Here is an 18,724-nt window from a genome sequence, read left to right on the forward strand (position 1 = left end):
CGTATACGTACAGTACTGTGCACAGTGACCTGCATAATAAATAAATCTGTCAGCATGTGAAGTTGTTGTTAATCCTACTACTAAAACAATTTATACTACAAAACCTACCAGGAGAGTCCATTCTGCCATCACCTAGTGAATAGAGCAAACAGACATTGATTTATAATTTCTAGATTTTATTGTTAATTTATAGATAATCACAAACATGTCAATGTAATTGAGGTTATATTGAAAGTAAACTCACCCAAGACAACAACATGGTCCTTTAGACGTAGACAATCTATGACTTCAGCCCTAGTTGCTTCCCAGTACTCCTGAACTGGCTCAATACAGTAGGAGTCTTGAATTCTGAAGTATGTGCTCTCAGCAACCATCCCCATGTTCATGAATTTAAAAAGCATGGCCACTTTTCGATAGTTATTTCCAGACAGGAGAACGTTCATAGACAACATGAAATCACCAGACTGCATACTGAATTTTAGTGTTGGCTGGGAATTCCACACCATGGTGTTTAGTGTTGGCCACACCATGTGTCCGAATGAGCATATCTAATGAAAAGACATTCAAATTTTTAATAAAAGACAGTTATGCTACAATACAACCAACTTTTTTGAAGCTTTTTTACCCCAACTTCTATGCCATAGGTATGCTAATTCACACAGCTGAAATGATAAACATCAGCTGACCCCAAGTGACCACCTCCCCCATACAGTTTTCAAATGGGATATGAGGATTGGGCCGACAAGCATTGAGGAGGTAAGTCGCTCACACAATAATCTTACCCATTCCATGACGACTCCGGTACCCCGTGGTTTCAGTGTCACCCGGAATGGCTGAGCACCAGGGCATGGTCCAGACAACTTGTCTCTGTGGTTGCACTTTTCTGTTGGAAGTATCAAGTACATGGCCAGTGCATGGAGGTTGTCATTATATGTGATGTTGGCTTGTTTTCCAACAAGGTCGTCCTCAGAAACAACTTTATGCTGCTCAGATAATTTCTCTATGTCCTCATCTGGAGGATCCGGCATTTCAAAATCAAGCACAGCCTCATCCATAGATATTTCTGTCAAATCATGTGTTTTTCCGCTAACAGTCCTGTGTAAAGAGACAAACTATGAGTACATTGATGATATAGTACTTCATTATATGAACAAATCTAAAATTGACTTGTTCAAATATTTTTTTTATCATTCAGTTTCATATGTAAGGTGTTTGAAGGAATGAATGAGGCAGCCTTATTTCTACACAAAATTTACAGCAAGTAAAATACCATAGATGAAGAGAAGGGAAAAAATCATCGTCCGAGCTGTCCCCGTCTTCCAAGATCAAATTATTAGGGTCCCCATAAAAATCATCCATCTCTATGCTGTGTGTGAAAAACAACATACATCTTAGATTGGAGGGACAGATCAGTGTGAGTATATGAAACATTGCTGTGAAATACTTACAACCCAGATAGCATGTATAATCGGCCCGAGCTCGGCTGCCCCGCGGCGCCTGCGGCTTAGACTCGGCATCGGCGTGTGTTAACCGGGCCGATTGTGGCCCGCAGCTCGCTCTGGCACATGCATTTTTGTTACGGCTGTAAAGCACTGGGCCGATTCATGTTCACCGTAACTGGTAACTCGGCTCTAGCTTCTGTATGATCTGGACCACTTCTGGAAATGTCTCGGCTTAGGTTAAATAAAGGATGGTTTTAATGTAGCAATAATTAACATAAAAATTATTTTAAAATTGACGTAAACTCCTGACTGTATTTGTTATACTCGTCGAGTGTCATTTTGCACAGAGCATTCTTTAATATTTATAACCATAGCAAAAATATTTAGTTGTCATGAAGATTCTTTACGTGTATTTTAAACATGCATGGGCGCTTGACATCACTCGCACAGTCACGGTGATTGCAGTCAGTCGCGCATCGGCTGAGTAGTGGCAACCGCAATAAGGCCAAGTCACTTTGCCACCTGCAGGCAGGCATCTATACATACAACTTTGTTAACTTTTGGCTCGTTTACCAATGGTGGGTAACAGAAACAAAATGCCGGCCAAAATATGTTTCTACCGGCCAACATAATTTTTAAGATGTAACGTTAGCTATCCTGTGTTTACTTGGGTTGATGGGATGGGTAGCCTACATGCACAACGTCTTGTTAGCAACACTGAGTCTCAAATTCATTTTACTTGCTATTTCAAATGTTTACCAGCAGTGACGGTTAAACTCTGGGCGCTCGGCTCAGATGCGTTTACCAGTATGAAGCCGATTTCAACAGTTGCTGCAGCAAGCGTCAGCACGCATGACGTGTCTCACTTTCGGTGAGATAAAACTCAACGCCTGACTTAAAATCATCCCTTTTCGATCCTGCGTCATTACAGTGAACTTGAGGTAAGTCTTGTGTTCAATTTCCTTAAAAAGCATCAACATTTCATGCCGAGCATAGTTTCAATCGAGTTACGTCGACCTACATATTTCGAACTGTTGCTGATTAAATGTTGATTATTATCGATCCGTTTAAACTTTGTTCATGTTCATTTGACAGTGCTTCCCTAGATGAAACGAAAAGAAAGATTAGGACAACAATATCAAATTTTTGTCTGAGTAAAGTAGTGCAAATGGGGGTAATATGCTACTTTTATGGCGCGAACGAAGCTAATGTTGACTAACGTTAGCTGCGCTGTTTTTGCGCTAGCAGATCATATTTTCGTTCTGCTAGTTGGCAAAGAATTAGTCGCTAGGCTAGACACCATTTTTATTGAATGCAATTTACGTGAATGATATTTACGAGCACAGTCTTTGATCTGTGGAAGAAAATAAAGTGGAACAAATGTTAGCTGGCTTAAGGCCAATTCATACCGCACAGACAAACGCCAACAAACACGTTTTGTCCTAAAGTATGTGCACATTTTGATCCTGTAAGAAAATATTTATTTTACTTATGTAAATAGAGTAATGATGTGGGACTTTGGTCTGCTGAAAGCTGGGTCATGTCTGTTGCTGAGTGAGATCGGGACTCTTATTATGAAAATGAACTGAGGACTCTTATAACGTTAGAGGAGCAGCTGCGCCGGCGACCTCACAGTTGCTGGGGATTATGATTACGCTGACACGTTCGCTCCTGTTTTTACAGGTATGATACAACAACTTAATATGCACACGAGTCCTGTCATTCGTTCATGCTGCAAATATTTTGTGTATTAATGTTCTGGGTTGTGAAGATCTATGTGCAGACCGTCCGCCATTTTGTGAATGCTGTGACATGACGTCGTGAAGTGCATTTAATGGCCTTTTGCACAGGGGCCTGTAACAGATGCACTCTCGACATTTAACAATATAAAACGAGAAGAAAGTTGTGTCTGAAAGCTGCAATCTTTTACTTGTATTGGTTAAAATGAATGAATATCTCGTGTTTTTCCGTGGGTGCTTGAGTTTGTCGGTGTCTGTCTGTTGGGGCAGTGTGAACATGACACTTATTTTTCATAACATTCTGAATACAACGACCAACTTTTGTTGGTGACTTTTATTGTTGGTGTTTGCTGGCGTTTGTCTGCGGTGTGAATTGGCCTCTAGTTGTACTTTTATGGCGCAAACTGAAATCGCACTTTATAGCTAACATCAACATTACCTTTGGCTAAATGCGGTCTGTACAGACAGGTTTGAAAAGTTTATTAGCTACCCTAGGGCTGGGCGATATGGCTGAAAACTGTATCATGATGTAAGCGTTTCATATCGGTCATATCGATAATATTGATATTTTTTATGACCTATTTAAAATAAGGACCAGGAGAAAAATATATTACATTCAACATTTTTATTTTAAACTTAACCTTCCTCTGATTATAATCCCCTCAGTTATAAAGGCAGAAATGTCAACACAACCATGGAAAACAACACCATGGAAGACCATGGAGTCTCAACACCAAGTCTTCTCAGGAGGCTGTGTCTACAGGTAGGAATTCTACAAAGTGATCTCTCTCGGTTTACTCTGACATATCTACATACAATGTTTTGTTACTAATCTGTTATGCCTGCTTTTTCTTGTGTCTTACAGCAATTGCTAAGGAGATCCTTATCCAGCTTGATTCTATCAGAGAGCAGCAGTTGCTCATCCTGATGCAGCTCCTACAAATCTCCAGCAGTTCCAGACTTCACGCCAGACCCAACACATTTTGGCCTCCCACTTTCAACTATTTAGGAGCTACAATGTTTGGAGGAGACATTAAAGAATCCAGAGGAGAAGAAGAATTTGGTGAGTTAAATTATGCATTAATCAGATCATTCCTAAAAGACAGTGCCCACTCTCACTCATGCTATATTCCTTAAATAACTAACGAGTTACATGTCTTTGTTTCAGACTGTTCTCCTTGGAATGGTCGGAGGCATGACTCTTAAAGACACTGTGGGCTGGGTCCTGAAAAGAGCAATGAACACTTCGCTGGCGAGACTCATTAAAAGTGTGGTTCTGGGTGAGTGTCAGTGCTGGATAACTGCACTGTGGTGACATCCCAGGGCTCTACAGTGCGACTTTTTTTTTTTTTTTTACTGGGTGTGACAGTGACAAAGTATTTAGGAGCACCAGTGCGACTGACCTGATCAGGTTCTATGGGTGCACCCTCCATTGAAACTAGGGCTGTAACGATTCCTCGATTAAAGTCGAGTACTTGATTTAAAAAAAAACTCAATTGCAATTTACCCGTGTTGAGTAACCGGCAAAATACCGGAAGTGGCGCATTCCACAGATGAGAATCCATGAATAACATTATTACACCGTTTTCTAAGGCTACGCGATCTATTTAAAACCCTTTACAATCATAATATAGCATAGTGCTATCATGAAATCACAAAGGCTGTGATTTAGTTAAGAATATGCGCTTAAAAAAAAAAAAAAAAAGCCCCTGCAAGTAATTTGATTAAATATCGCCTTTTAATGGGTAGGTTAATTTGTCATTGATCAGAAGGTGCTCCTAAATTTTTGACTGTGCTCCTAAACTTTTTAAATTAAAAAGAAATGTAAGTGTAGAGCCCTGCATCCAAATGAAGTTTTGGTGGTTGCTGAGTAACATCACGTGGTCATGCTGCCCTCTTCTATCTTGTGTTTTTCTCAGATGCAGTCCGCCGCAATGCCCTGACCAAAGATTCTACAGAAGAGGAAACAGAGCTGCTCATCACCAGGTGGCTGTGGCTAGCCTCTGATAGGGATGGTGGCCGAAGCCAGAGGGCGAACAGGCAGACAACTCAAAAACGCGGTGGGCCAGAATTAAATGTTTCAAAGTTAAAAATTTTGATATTAGAAAATGGTATTTGAACTCCTTGATTCTACATTAATGCTGTGATATTTCTATTCTATTCTATTCTATTCGTTTCAATTCAAATCTGTTATTAAAAAGTGTGTGCGTAGACTACTCAAACGCAGTGGGACAGAATTAAATGTTTCAAAGTTAAAAATGTTGATATTGGAAAATGGTATTTGAACTCCTTGATTCTACATTAATGCTGTGATATTATTTATATTCTATTCTTTTCAATTCAAATCAAATCTGTTATTAAAAAGTGTGTGTGCGTAGACAACTAAACGCAGTGGGCCAGAATTAAATGTTTCAAAGTAAAAAATGTTGATAATGGAAAGTTGTATTTGAACTCCTTGATTCTACATTAATGCTGTGATATTATTTCTATTCTATTCAAATCTGTTATTAAAAAGTGTGTTTATCCTATTTTTGTAGTGTGGTCTAATAAAAAATGCATTAAACATGAAACCTGTCTTCCTTGTGCTGTTTTACTTTCTGTTTATCTTGCATAAATAACGGCTGCTAAGCAATTTTAGTATTAACCTGATATGAATCATGGAAATCAAAGTTAAAATAAGCCCAAATAAGGAACGGGATTGGAGGCGAGCTTATATGTCCTCTCACTCGGGGTTCCGCAATCGGGCCGCGTTAAAACCGAGCGCTTGGCCGAGTGTCTTTAGCCTTAATCGGGCCGCGTTAAAACCGAGCGCTCGCAGAGCAATCGGACCTAGATTCATGCCGAGGATCGGCCGATTGTTTTAGCCTTAATCGAGCCGCTTTCGGCCCGCACAATTTTTGCTAGCTGGGAAGGTTCTCCTCAAATAATCACCACCCCCCTCATCTGGAGAGTCACAATTTTCTTCAGTAATGTCCATGGAGTGCATGCTACAATCAACAAATAAATATATGTGAACATACACCAATTATATAGAAATATAGGTAACAAAAAATAAACATGACCCAATGAAAGACACTCACCTTGACTCCAAAGCACCAACTTCTCCCTCTCCAATTAGTGGACGAACACCAAGCTCAGGAATGGCTACATCACTGTTTGAAAATATGGTAATTTATAGTTATGCATGTGCAAAGCCATGAAAGCTAGTTTTAGTAAAGCTATTAGATAGGAACATACTGATCACGGTCAGATTCCTCCGTGAAGCTTGAGACCGGTGGTAGTGGTGGTCTGGGGTGCCCCTTACTCGGAGTTGATGACACTTGCCAACGCTTGTAGCTAAAAAGAAAAAAAAAAAGTATCCATCTTTTATCATTTATACACAAGGTCAAACTAGCACAGATGGAGTTGCATGTGTGAAGTTGCAATGAAATATCGCGTTTACTAACATTTCTATTTGTTTATATGTGGGTAAATCAATATACAAAGTTGCATTATTAGCTAGCAGCTCTCGTGTCGGTTTATTATATGTCAAGTCAGCATGGTAACATATAACGTTACTAATTCTGAGGCAGACGACAAGCTAAACTAAAGCATAATTTGAAGAATTTCATATCGATTTATAGGCGATCTCAGTAACACAAATAAAACCGGATAGAGGAACGGACAAAAAACACTACAGAAAACAAACACGTTTGTTTACTAATGAAAATGCTAACATCTAAGTTACAGTATCTAGCGTACTAGTAAGCCCGTAACAGACAGCGAACATAATAAAAACCTAAACAGACAATAGCAAACATCCTGAGGTCACAATTACAAGAAATACAAACATTACACACAGTTTATTCTAAAGATACTTACAAGTGCAACAGCAAGAAGGCCAGGTCAGCATCGGTTTTGCAGGCTTCGGTTTCTTTCAGTTCTCTCCATTCTGAAAAAGCCGGTCCAATATTAACTCTAGTCTGACTTCTCGCTCTGTCAGTCTCCCGTTTCCTCTTTCTTTGGTCCTCTGACAAAGATTTCCGAGCTTTCTTCTTCTTTTTTACGTGCTCAGCCATTACGAAAACTTGAAGAACTCAATATCTAGTGTTACCTTTTTCTTAGTAGCCCGCCGGCCCAAAGTTGCAAGGGTGGTTTTGCGGCTCACAGGCACCAGGGGGGTGCGAGACGACCACCATTCAACCCTAAATCAGTAATATAACCATTACAATGACTCCAAAGCTGTTCGGTTAAGGTAAAAAAGTTACTTAGTTCACCTTTAACCCTCGCGTTTTGCTGGATTTTCTTCACATTGTAGCACAATAAACTTAAATTACTCCGTCATTTATGGTCATACAGAAAAAAGAAATATAAAAAAAGAATCTGTGATATTTTTACTTTTGTATGTGTCCACTTACAATCAAATCAAAACATTGTGCTTTTGTAAAATAAAGAAAATAAACAGGGTGTGCGTTCTGCCTCTCCGTCGCGGTGAACTTTTTTTTCTTGAGCACGTCTATAAACTGAAACAAAACTCAGCGAATACTTCTCACACATTTATGAGCCATTTACCTTTATACACATTTAAGTGTGTACTTTTAAATGATCGGATTCAAACTGAAAACAAATATTCTCTGTTTAAGTCATTTGTATAAAACCAACAGGATGTCCAGTATCTCAAACGCTTGCTAATTAATTTTAATTTGACCACGCCCACTCGCGCAAAAGTGATTCACATGCAAATCTCCACATGGAACGCGAACGCCCTCGTTACCTCAAACACAAAACACCAAAACACTTCACAAGTCTCTGCTTTTCGTCGAGTTTGGAAGACACGTCTGAGCTTACATTGGATTTACATCAGAAGAAGAAGAACGCGATTTGAAGACAAGAAAGATGTAAGGTAAGAAATTCTTACTTATTAGTTTATGGTATTGTTGCATAAACTTCACATTGCAGTTGAACTGTTGCTAGATATATGGTGAATATTATACTATTTAGACCCGTGTTTACTGTTAAATACTGTTTGTGGATATCTGCTCAAACATAGATATGTATAACCATATTGTTTAATATTTTGGAGCGCGATCGCGTTTGAATGTATCATATTTTGGAGCGCGATCGCGTTTGAAAGGAAAAATGCACCAAATATTAGGCTTTATGTTTTTACTATTATCTCATTTCATATCATCATAATGAATGGAAACATTTGAAGTAACATATGATAATCAATATATTTTTCTCTAGTATTGTTACTGAAATCTTTTGGAAGATTTATAGGCTGGTATAGGTTATTGTTATTATTATTTTATGCAGTACTGCACATAGCTTATGCCTACAAGGCACAACAAACATGGTGTTCATTATATTATATATTGTTGGAAACATTTGTGTGTGTGTGTGTGTGTGTGTGTGTATTCTGTGAATTTTAAAAAGCAATTTTAACCAGAAAAATCTAAAATTTATTCCCAAAATCGTGCAGGCCTAGTTTCTCTTGATACCAGTATGTTCACTTTTTTTCTTTTCTTTCAGGGACCAGATGCAACTGAGTCCTGCTGACTTCAACATTCACATGAGTCTCTGTACATGAACATGGTAAAGTGAAAATCAAACACCTTGGAAATGAAAGGTATGTACAATGTTTTTAGGAATGGCACAAAGGTCTCTGTCTTTGGATCATTGTTTTCAATGTGCTCTTTTGTCATTTGTTGTGTATTTTTGGAATATGTTGTGTTGTAAATAAATCCAAACAATCTAAAAGCCATTCTTTTTTAAATCTCCTCATTCTTTGTGCAAGGTTGCTCTGAATGACAGGGCCTGATCGCTCCTAATAGGGCAGTTAGGGGAGTGTCTTTGTCTTTCTCAGGTGTTGAAGGCTTACATATTCATGAGATGATCACGCCTCTTCGCATATGGCTCTTCACACAAAACACGTCTTAGAAATTTTAAATCAATATATTTTCTTATCTGAATGAGCAGTCAGGGTGATTTTCACATAGTTTTGGAGCAAATATTCTAGGCTACGTGATACAATTTTCAAAAGTCTTGTGAAGAAATAATCAGTATGGGTTTCATGGCCTTATTTCAGTGAGAATTTTTTTTGTTTTTTTTCACAAACCACGCATAAATGTCATTATCTCAAAACTACAAACTTTTACATACATGCTGCTGATATATTATTGTAGCAGAGTTTGTGCTAAATACAGTGTAATAAGACTTTAGCCATGACAATGTCACAAGTAACAGAAATAAGCACAAATGTCAGAGCATGTCAGAACACCTCCAGGGCCAGAAAACAGCTCAGACCTCAGAGGGTTAATCCGAGGTTTACTGTAATCAGCCGTATCCAGGCAGTATCCAGACCAGATGGAGGTCCTGCGCCTAGACACGACCACAACGCATGATGTAGTCAGCTGGATCTGGGCAGTATCCAGACCAGATGGAGGACCTGCACCTAGATACGACCACAACGCATCCCTGAAGTGTCATCAGACATTGTGTCAACTAGACTCTCATTGAAGGCTTCATCGACACGACAGCCATCAGCACCGATCCTCAACAAACCCGTTTCCATCCCAGTGTGATGACTATGATCTTAAACCAGATGGAACTGGATAATATTCTGATTGTTCCAAACCAATCTGACTTCTGACCTGTAATGCTGCCTGAATCATAATCATACACTGTTCGATCATTGGCCAGAGGAGAACTGGCCCCCGACTAAGCCTGGTTTCTCCCAAGGTTTTTTTCTCCATTCTGCCCTGATGGAGTTTTGGCTCCTTGCCACTGTCGCCACATTCCACCTTTGTTGCCATTGGCTTTTGGCTTGCTTAGTTGGGGACATTAAATTGAACATTTCATTTAATATTCAACAATAATACTGATCTGCCTGCATTGACACTATTATACAAGAACTGAACTGAGCTGGACGATGACATCATGGTTCATTCCAGAGCAGCGATATATTTGTAAATGAACTAAATTAATAACTTTTTTTAAAACAAAAATGAAACATCACTGAACTTAATTAAGCTGAAGTGTTACGCAATTTTTTTATGGAAACAAACTTAAGAAATAAGCCGATCAGATTTCGCTCTCCTTCTGACGTATGAAGAGGATCTTATTATAATATTACCGGCCCTTAATCTGCACGTTTACACACACCAGCAGACATTTGGTTTCACGAGCGACAACAGAGACCAGTTCTAACGCAATGATAAAGATCCAGCAAAGCCTGAAACTGTTCTGTGGTTGAGCACAGACGAGCACTGAACACTATTGACCAGAACATGTCACCGCTGTCTTATAAACACCTCAGGAACTGTGGACACTTGTGGAGAAGTTAAACATGATGATGAGATGATCAATGTAACTCCACAACAACTACAGAAATGTCTCCACAAACATTCAGAAACGTCTAAATGTGAAACTCTTCCTGAGTCTCTCCGTAAGGCTGCACTCGCTACTGGTTATTCTGGGATTCTGGATGAGGGAGATTGGCCTGTTTTGTTATTACCGGAGTTTCTGAAGCTCGTGTAAAGGATCGATCGACCCTCTTCTAAACAGGTATTTTGAGCTGAAATTTCACAGACACATTCTGGGGACACCATAGATTTATATTACATCTTGTGAAAAGGGGCATAATATGTCAGCCATGCTGTTCACCGGCAAACGGGAGCGTGTCTGTGTTCCCATCTAAACTCCTGTGTAACCCTGACGTTGACCCTAATCCTGGGGACATACAGTACAGCCTCTGTCTTGTGTTCATTATAAATCTGGGGAACGCAGGACCCTGAGAACATTGGAGAGACTAGCATTCCCCACCAGCATCCATATGACACCTTATTAAAGATGACTTCAGTCCAGTACAGTGAAGAGGCTCTCTGCTCCATTAGCATATACAGACACTCGCTAGCAAGAGTTAAAAGTGACTACGCTTAACCCTCTGAGGTCGAGAAACGCGCCGACGCGTTTTGCTGGATTTTTTTCACATAGCAGCAACATAAACTTAAATTACTCCGTCATTTATGGTTATACAGAAAAAAGAAATATAAAAAAATAATCTGTGATATTTCTACTTTTGTATGTGTCCACTTACAATCAAATCAAAACATTGTGCTTTTGTAAAATAAAGAAAATAAACAGGGTGTGCGTTCTGCCTCTCCGTCGCGGTGAACTTTTTTTTCTTGAGCACGTCTATAAACTGAAACAAAACTCAGCGAATACTTCTCACACATTTATGAGCCATATACCTTTATACACATTTAAGTGTGTACTTTTAAATGATCGGATTCAAACTGAAAACAAATATTCTCTGTTTAAGTAATTTGTATAAAACCAACAGGATGTCCAGTATCTCAAACGCTTGCTAATTACTTTTTAATTTGACACGCCCACTCGCGCAAAAGAGATTCACATGCAAATCTCCACATGGAACGCGAACGCCCTCGTTACCTCAAACACAAAACACCAAAACACTTCACAAGTCTCTGCTTTTCGTCGAGTTTGGAAGACACGTCTGAGCTTACATTGGATTTACATCAGAAGAAGAAGAACGCGATTTGAAGACAAGAAAGATGTAAGGTAAGAAATTCTTACTTATCAGTTTATGGTATTGTTGCATAAACTTCACATTGCAGTTGAACTGTTGCTAGATATATGGTGAATATTAAACTATTTAGACCCGTGTTTCCTGTTAAATACTGTTTGTGGATATCTGCTCAAGCATAGATATGTATAACCATAATGTTTAATATTTTGGAGCGCGATGGCGTTTGAATGTATCATATTTTGAAGCGCGCTGTGGGTTTTAATGTATCATATTTTGGAGCGCGATTGCGTTTGAAAGGAAAAATGCACCAAACATTAGGCTTTATGTTTTTACTATTATCTCAATTCATATCATCACAACGAATGGAAACATTTGAAGTAACATATGATAATCAATATATTTTTCTCTAGCGTAGTTGTTCTTGAAATCTTTTGGAAGATTTAATTTATTGTTATTATTATTTTATGCAGCACTGCGTAGCCTATGCCTACAAGGCACAACAAACCTGGTGTTCATTATATATTGTTGGAAACGTGTGTGTGTGTGTGTGTGTGTGTGTGTGTGTGTGTGTGTGTGTGTATTCTGTGAATTTTAAAAAGAAATTTTAACCAGAAAAATCTAAAATCTATTCCCAAAATCGTGCAGCCCTATAGTTTCTCTTGATATCAGTATGTTCAAGGCAAGGCAAGGCAAGGCAAGGCAAGTTTATTTATATAGCACATTTCATACACAATGGCAATTCAAAGTGCTTTACATAGAAGAAATTAAAATAATAAAAAGAAACAAGAATAATTAAAACAGTTTAGAAAAATAAAATGAAATACAATACAGTACAGTCGGACGAACAGCAGCACAGTGCTCATTCAGTAAATGCATAGCTAAACAGAAGTGTTTTGAGTCTGGATTTGAATGTGACCACTGTAGGAGCACATCTGATCTCTTCTGGAAGCTGGTTCCAGCTGCGGCTGGCATAATAGCTAAAAGCAGACTCACCATGTTTAGAGTGAACCCTTGGTATTTCTAGCTGATATGATCCTAATGATCTGAGTGATCTGTTGGGTTTATATTCAGTGAGCATATCTGCAATGTATTGAGGTCCTAGGCCATTGAATGATTTATATACCAGTAATAATACTTTGCAATCAATCCTAAATCTAACTGGGAGCCAGTGTAAAGACCTGAGGACTGGTGTGATATGTTCATATTTTCTGGTTCTGCTCAGAATCCTAGCGGCAGCGTTCTGTATGAGCTGCAACTGTCTTATGGTCTTTTTGGGAAGGCCAGTGAGGAGTCCATTACAATAATCCACCCTGCTGGTGATGAAAGCATGCACAAGTTTCTCTAAGTCTTGTCTGGAAACAAAGCATCTAATTCTTGCAATATTTTTCAGATGATAGTATGCTGATTTAGTTATTGCTTTGACATGACTACTGAAACTAAGGTCTGACTCTAGTGTCACACCAAGATTCCTGACTTGATTTTTAGTTGTTTGACCCCTAGAGAGAAGGTATGCGTTCACCTTGAGAACCTCATCTTTGTTTCCAAACGCAATAACTTCAGTTTTGTCTTTGTTTAATTGAAGAAAGTTTTGACACATCCAACTGTTGACTTCGTCAATGCATCGGCACAAGGAGTCAATGGGGCTGTAATCATTAGGCGATAGGGCTAAGTACAGCTGTGTGTCGTCTGCATAGCTGTGGTAAGCAATTTGGTTGTTTCTCATTATTTGGCTCATTGGGAGCATTTACAGGTTGAACAGGAGTGGCGCAATAATTGAGCCTTGAGGGACTCCGCATGTCATGGATGTCCACTCAGACTTATGGTCTCCTATACTCACATAATAACCTCTCCCATCTAAGTATGACCTGAACCATTTTAGGACTATCCCAGAAAGCCCCACCCAGTTTTCCAGCCTGTCAAGAAGTATGTTATGATCGACAGTGTCAAATGCAGCACTGAGGTCGAGTAGTACCAGCACTGATAATTTGCCTGAATCAGTATTTAAGCGAATATCGTTTATTATCTTTATGAGCGCTGTCTCTGTGCTGTGATGCGGTCGGAAACCAGATTGAAAATGATCAAAGTATCCATTCGAGCTTAAGAATTTGTTCAGCTGATTGAAGACAACTTTTTCAATGATCTTGCCTATGAAAGGAAGATTTGAGATCGGTCTATAGTTGCTTAATATGGTCTTATCCAGATTGCTCTTTTTCAGGAGGGGCTTGACAACTGCAGTTTTCAGGGAGTTTGGAAAACTCCCAGAGAGAAGTGAGGCATTTACCACTTCTAGAAGATCTGCTTCTAAACTGTTTAGCACACTTTTGAAAAAAGATGTGGGAAGTGTGTCAAGAGCGCATGTTGATGTTTTAAGGTGTTGTACCTTTGGCTCCAAAACTCTGGAATAGTCTTCCTGATACTGTTCGTTGCTCAGACTCGCTCTCCCAGTTTAAAACTAGATTAAAGTCGCATCTCTTCAGCCAGGCATTCATATAATCCCACAGTTCAAACTACAATCCGGCCTCTAGCTCATAAATGCCAGAGGAGAACTGGCCCCCGACTGAGCCTGGGTTCTCCCATAGTTTTTTTTTCTCCATTAGGTCACCTGATGGAGTTTTAGGACACCATTAGGTCACTTGATGGAGTTTTTCGGTTCCTTGCCACTGTTGCCTTTGGCTTGCTCAGTTGGGGATATTTTGGGGATATTTAATTTAATTTCATCAATCAATAAATTCCTCTTGAAACAAACTTTGTTGTATTATTTAAATTTAATACTGTGAAGCTGCTTTGATACAATCTGTATTGTGAAAAGCGCTATACAAATAAACTTGACTTGACTTGACTTGACTTGTACGGTTTCTACCAAAATTTTGCCATAATTTTTTTTGAAATCAGACAAAGTTACTACTTTTTCAGGTGGTCTGATCTGTCTGACCCCAGCACAACTCAAGGATGTGCTGATCACCTTTCTGATATTATTGATTTTGTCAGAGAAGAAAGAAGCAAACTCACTGCACTTGCTGTTTGAGAGCATTTCACTGGGAATCTGGCTTGGGGGGTTTGTCAGTCTCTCTACAGTAGCAAAAAGAGTGCGTGTGTTGTTTAAATTGCAGTTTATAATATTTGAGAAGAAAGTCTGTCTAGCTTTGCCTAGTTCCATATTGAAAGCATGAAGGCTGTCTTTGTAGATGTTATAATGGACTACAAGTTTTGTCTTCCGCCACATGCGCTCTGCTTTTCTGCATTGTCTTTTCATATTTTGCACTGCTGTTGAGTTTCTCCAAGGTGCTTTTCGTCTGCCACTCTTCTTCCTGACTTTCACAGGAGCAATATCATCAATTGCACTTTTAACTTTTGAGTTAAAAGAATCAAGGAGAAAATCATCAGAGTCAGCAGATATGCTTGGTGTTAAGGATATAGCCTTCATAAATAGTACACTAGTGTTCTCATTTAAGCATCTCTTCTTGACAGACTCAGATCTAGCTTCAGTGGCAGGAGAGATCAATATATCAAAGAAAATACAGAAATGATCAGACAGTGCTACATCCTTAATAACAATCGATGAGATGTTTAGACCCTTACTGATAAGTAAATCTAGAGTGTGTCCATGATTGTGTGTGGGTCCATGTACATGCTGAGTCAGATCAAAAGTTTTTAAAACAGTTTTGATTTCTTTTGCCATATTGTTTTCTGCATTATCTATGTGAATGTTCAAATCTCCAGCAATGGCAAAACAGTCAAACTCTGAGGTAATTGTTGATAACAGTTCTGTAAATTCCTCAGCAAAGGCTGGAGAGTATTTTGGAGGCCTGTAAATAATGATGAGTAAAATGCGTGGAGCACCTTTTAACACAGTACCCAGATATTCGAAAGACGTGTAGTTCCCAAATGATATTTGCTTACATTGATAGATATCTTTAAAAAGAGCAGCTAGACCCCCACCTCTCTTAACAGCTCTGCAGACACTCATAAAAGTAAAGTTAGGAGGGGATGTTTCATTTAGGATTGTTGCACTGCAGCTGTCTTCTAGCCAGGTTTCATTTAGAAACATAAAGTCCAGGTTGTTTGTGGTTATTAAGTCATTGACTAGAAGTGATTTATTTTTAAGTGAGCGAATGTTTAAAATTGCTAACTTAACAGTCTTACTTTTTTTCCCTACACCAATCTTAGTTAGACGTGCAATAGGCACCAGATTAGTTGAGTTTGCTGTACGGCTATTGAAGGCCTTAGACTTTCTATCTTGTAATAGAACAGCAATAGAGAAAGATACAGGCACACTGGGTTCCCGCTTGTTCTGTAAACATTTGAGAAAGTTACTGTTATCAAAGCGGGGACCCGACATACATCACTGAGAGCTGGTATCAGTTGTTTTTGGTTAGGGTTAGGGTTTTGCGTATTAAACTGTTCACAGTTTTTTCTTTTTTTTTTTTCTTTCAGGGACCAGATGCAACTGAGTCCTGCTGACTTCAACATTCACATGAGTCTCTGTACATGAACATGGTAAAGTGAAAATCAAACACCTTGGAAATGAAAGGTATGTACAATGTTTTTAGGAATGGCACAAAGGTCTCTGTCTTTGGATCATTGTTTTCAATGTGCTCTTTTGTCATTTGTATTTTTGGATTGTGTTGTGTTGCAAATAAATCCAAACAATCTAAAAGCCATTCTTTTTTAAATCTCCTCATTCTTTGTGCAAGGTTGCTCTGAATGACAGGGCCTGATCGCTCCTAATAGGGCAGTTAGGGGAGTGTCTTTGTCTTTCTCAGGTGTTGAAGGCTTACATATTCATGAGATGATCACGCCTCTTCGCATATGGCTTTGTCACACAAAACACGTCTTAGAAATTTTAAATCAATATATTGTCTTATCTGAATGAGCAGTCAGGGTGATTTTCACATAGTTTTGGAGCAAATATTCTAGGCTATGTCATACAATTTTCAAAAGTCTTGTGAAGAAATAATCAGTATGGGTTTCATGGCCTTATTTCAGTGAGAATTTTTATTTTTATTTTCACAAACCACGCATAAATGTCATTATCTCAAAACTACAAACTTTTAAATACATGCTGCTGATATATTATTGTAGCAGAGTTTGTGCTGAATACAGTGTAATTAGACTTTAGCCATGAAAATGTCACTAGTAACAGAAAAAAACACAAATGTCAGAGCATGTCAGAACACCTCCAGGGCTAGAAAACAGCTCAGACCTCAGAGGGTTAAATAACGTGCTTGTTATAATAATTGTTTAAAGTGTGTCTTTTAAAGTGCCTGTGCATAGACATCCTAAAGTGCTTGTTATAAATGTACCTATTTTAAAGTGCATATTTTATATATCTATCTCTGTTCAAACTTCAAGGCTTTTGAAATGTTTTCAAATTCCTAAACAAGGCTTTTCGTTAAACCAACATTCTAAGTGTATCTTGTTCTTTCTAAAAACAATTTCAATTGACTTGAGTTCTACTTTCTTACATTAACCCTCTGAGGTCGGCAATCACGCCGGCGTGATTTGCTCGGTTTTTTTCTTATCAGTTCAATCGAGAGTCCAAATACTCTGTTGACTTTGATTTTACAAACCAGTTTCATACATCATTCGATCCTGTTAAGTGTGTATTATTTTTGTGTATACTCACAATAAAAACAAAGTGTTGTGCTTTTTGCCAAATAAAGAAAAATAAACATGATGCGAGTTCTGCCTTCTCTCTGCCAGTGAAGTCAATGAAAGAAAATGAACAATAACTCAGCGAATACTCAGTCAAACAGGCATACAGACACACAGGCATGAAGCTTGAATTCTCTTCTTTTAAATGAAGTAAATTTTATAAAAAACTAATATTCTCAGTTTATGTAATCTGTATGAAAAGAGAGAGATGTCAGTCGTTCTCATCTCAGCTAATTATTTTTAATGTGACCCCGCCCACGGAGAGCGCGCGCTATTCAAACGCAAATGACTGAGACGATCCCATACAAACTGTGAACGCCCACATATCAGCTCGAGAAAACACATCAAGTTTATTCAGATAAGTGTACTTGTTTACACTGTCTCGCGGCGCTGTGAGGAATAATAATAATGGAAAATGTACCTCAGAAGTGCTGGTATTTCGAGGAGCAACGGATGGAATACTGTAGTAAGTTTTTTTCATTCTCAAGTAAATCGCGTTTCTGTGTGAATGAATGAACGGCAGAGATGCGCTGTTTACCACAACTCGCAAAAAGACGGTTTAAATTTGAATCGCGTTTCTGTGTGTGAATGAATGATCTGCTTTTAGCAAACTATACTGAGATGAGTAAAAATCGACTGAAATATGTTGAAATAAAATGTCTTTGTATAAGCAACGTATTAAACTGCAAATGAACATTTATATTTCTTAAACGAAAGATCTATGTTACAGACATATGAAAGACAACATTTCGTTGACTAGTTTTGGATAGATTATACATTTTTACTGTAAAATATCTGTCACCTCAAATAAGCTTTTGTTTGCCAATTTTTGGCTCATATGTTAAATATAGTATGTTTTGTCAAAAATAAACTAATCAAATAATCAATCAAATCCTTAACTTTGAAATATGTATGATAAAATGTATACCTTAGTTTTTACAAAGAAAGATTACACTTGAATTGTTGTTGTAATTGTAACCTTTTTAATAAAAAAATATAAACATTAATATGTTTATATGCAACTGAAAAAAGCACAAATGTCAGGGCATGTCAGAACATCTCAAGGACCCCAAAAACACCTTAGACCCCAGAGGGTTAAAGTCTGTCTCCTGTTTAAAAGGCAGTTCAGAATAGAGCTCAATGCTGCTATTGCACAGATGAATGTTGTCTTCCAGCCTGTTGTAGATGTATATCTCTCGTTCAGTGTCTCCTTCCTAGAAAACTTCCAGGAGGCCTTTCTCAGTTCATCACATTAATCTGATGCAGGTCAGTTGAGCCACAATTGGCTACATTTGATTTATAATTATTATTTTGTTTATTTTAGAAAAAATAGAAAAACCAGTATGTTACAATCTATT

The 18,724-nt window shown here is 38.3% G+C and overlaps 1 long non-coding RNA gene across 1 annotated transcript in view; it reads right to left on the reverse strand.

The window, feature by feature from the left end:
* The window catches only part of LOC309492666, a 56,042-nt gene that overhangs the window by 37,221 nt on the left and 97 nt on the right, over positions 1–18,724 (reverse strand). The gene's annotated exons all lie outside the window — the stretch shown is intronic.

Source organism: Leuciscus leuciscus (assembly GCF_965113295.1).
Source record: "Leuciscus leuciscus genome assembly, chromosome: 2".
Taxonomy (NCBI): domain Eukaryota; kingdom Metazoa; phylum Chordata; class Actinopteri; order Cypriniformes; family Leuciscidae; genus Leuciscus; species Leuciscus leuciscus.